Raw genomic sequence first — 3,019 nt, 5'->3', positions numbered from 1 at the left:
CGGTGCGCTGACCCACTGAGGACAACGCGTTGGGAGTTGGCTAAAACTTTGTAAAGCTTAGGAGGGAATGCTATAGAGGCGATGACCCACAGGGGACTTCGCGTCAGGTGCGTCTAAACTTTGTAAAGTTGAGTGAGGAGCTCATCTGCCACTGGTGCGCTGACCTGCACGGGACGATGCGTTGGGAGATGGCTAAAACTTTGTAAAGCTTAGGAGGGAACGCAGCGACCGAGGTGATGACCCATAGGAGACTTCGTGTTAGGTGCGTCTAAGCTTTGTAAATTTGAGTAAGGAGATCGATCCGAGGCGGGCATCGGACGTTAAATGATTTGGCAATTGTTGCGTATTTCCAATGTGACGGTTGGGTGCCTTGCCCATTCCCCTAAAAGGCTGTTGCGGCTACTTATTGTCGACGGCTGGTGGTGACCGAGGTGACGTGTTTTACGCAAGCGTGAGGGTCACAGCAAGATCTTAGGCGTAGATTAAATCTGGCGTTTCATTTCAACGACCTAGATTGATGATGCGACGTAGGGCCTGGATTAATTGTATTTGAATTCAATAGTGGAGATCAGCTGGAGCGTTCTATAAAAGGCGGACTTTGAGCGTCTTTGAAGCTTTTCATACTTGTGCAAACAAAAAATTCACTTTGTTCTCAAATCATTTACAATTTTCGGTGTTTTTCGAGCGTTTCTAGCGAGAAAATATCAATTTCCGGTGACCTTACACCATTTCCTAACCATTTCCGGCTGGGGAACCCTCTGAACTCGTAAGTTTTAGTACCTTTTGAGGGAAATTTTGGTTCAGGGAGGGGGCTAGAATTAGTGAGGATGGACGAGTCCATTGTGGCGACCTCCTCTGATATAGCCGAAGCGATACTTGGGGGGGGGAGAATATGTAGAAGTGGCCGAATAGCCCGGTTGATACTTCTGTGCACTGGGGGCGTCGGATTACCCCTCCAAACTAAAGGAGGCCGACCTAGGGAGACTTAGCGTAGAATATAGGATTCCAGATAGCATAAATATGATCCTCCCCGAGCCTAAAGAGAGGGCCTGCTACCCTAGGCCGGGGTGTGTGGCCATAAGCGAGGCGATCCTTAGAGCCAGCCTTAGGCTTCCAATTCATCATTTCTTTAGGATGGTACTTAGGTCCTATGGATTAGCTCCGACCCAACTCAATCCGAACTCCTGGAGCCAACTGGTGGGCTCCTGGATGTTGTGGAAAGAGGCATCACTTGGGGTTGAGATGCCCTTCTCTGTCTTTCAGACCCTTTATATCCCTAAAGTAACAGCCGGGGGATAAGACCCGGGGTGGTATTACCTTACTTCATGGGATTCCCATACTCCATTCGTGCTCAATCCGCTGAGCTCCATCAAAGAATGGAAAAGCTCGTGGCGCTGGGTCGCAGGATGATGGGACACGATGGAGGGGGACCCCCTAGCACCTCTTACGGTCCCCACGAAGTACTCGACACTTAGTGAGTATCGCAGTTGCTTTTCTTTATATTTCTCTTTGGTTCGGATCGCGACTAACATTTGTATTTCTATTGAAGGTACTCTTCCTCGGTGCGAACTGTCTTCTGAAGACTTCGACACTATTTGCATCATCTATCAGCTCCCTCAAAAGAAGAGGTCATACCATCAGCTGATCAGAAAAAATCTACACTTCGTTACACACGACCTGATGGCATCTCAAGGTAACTGTCTCGAAGCCTTTACTCTTTCAATATTTTTGAACTGTTTACACTTGTACTAATTCATCTTTTGTTCCTTGCAGACAACTTCAACAAGAAGATGCCCGTGCGCCCCGACTTTAAGACCATCCAAAGGATGATGGCAGAGGCACGGGTGCTGAAGGCCTCCTGATTAGAGTGTAAAATATCATATTTTTCCCTCTTAATTATTGCATTCATGTGATTATATTATGCCAAAATGCACTCATTACTCTTATATTTTGGTTTATGTTGCATTTTGGTAAAAAAGATGAACTTCGGAAGAAACAAGTGAAAAATGACCAAAGTAGAAGAGAACGAAAGTTCGGGGACTAAAGTGCAAATGATCCAAACTTGTGTCTAAAATTATGATGAAGATTCGAAAGTATTAGAGGTCAAATGGATGAGGAAAGAAGTCAAAGGGATGAAATAACGTTAAAGTTTGATCAATACATCAATTTCCAATCGAAAACTAACACACCAGTTTTTAGTCTCATGTTGGTACCCATTTTTGACATGGGATATGATCGAATTGGGAGATGACTTCTGAATAAAAATTGTGACCTCTTGAGTTAACTATCCAATGAAACTTGAATCACTTCAATTGGACATCGGAAAAGAAAGTTATGATTAAAACACTGAAAGCTGTCAGGCAGAACCATGCGGTCGCATGACTTTCTACTATGCGGTCGCACACACCTATACCGAGAATTGAAGAAGCTGAAAGTGCATAAACATGCGACTGCAATGACAATAACCATGCAGTCGCATAATGTTTTTTGGGCGGCCGAATCTCAGTTTCCTTATACGATTGAATCTCTTATGGTAACCTAATTTTCACGGGATATAAATGGCCAAAACCACCCGGAACGAAGTCAGACGCCCCCAGACCTATTTCTTTTATCTTGGTGCTCAAGAAACTTCATGGAAAACTAAGGAACTTGGTGAAGCAACGGAGGATCCCAATCGGTTTTGGTGATTTCGACATCTTTAATTCATGTAATTGAGTATTTCATTATTAAACAATTTTAGAATCGAATTTCCATATCTTGAATATGTTTTTGACATTAGTTTAACAATTATTAGAATTTCCATAGATTCAGTCATGCTTTCTCTATCGAATATTCGAAATACTTGTTGAATTACAATTTGAATTATTTATTGTTGAGATTATTTTAACTTTTATCAAATCCTTCATAGATCTAGCCATGTTCTTTCTATCGAATGATTGAAATAATTGTTGAATTTTAATCTTAATATTACTTTATTGGCGAATTGATTACTGCCTTATGCTTGATGTATATGGTCGAT

The sequence above is a fragment of the Olea europaea genome, chromosome 16, assembly GCF_002742605.1.
Source record: "Olea europaea var. sylvestris chromosome 16, O_europaea_v1, whole genome shotgun sequence".
Classification (NCBI taxonomy): domain Eukaryota; kingdom Viridiplantae; phylum Streptophyta; class Magnoliopsida; order Lamiales; family Oleaceae; genus Olea; species Olea europaea.
The sequence above is the reverse complement of the archived record's forward strand: the minus strand, read 5'-3'. Positions refer to the sequence as shown.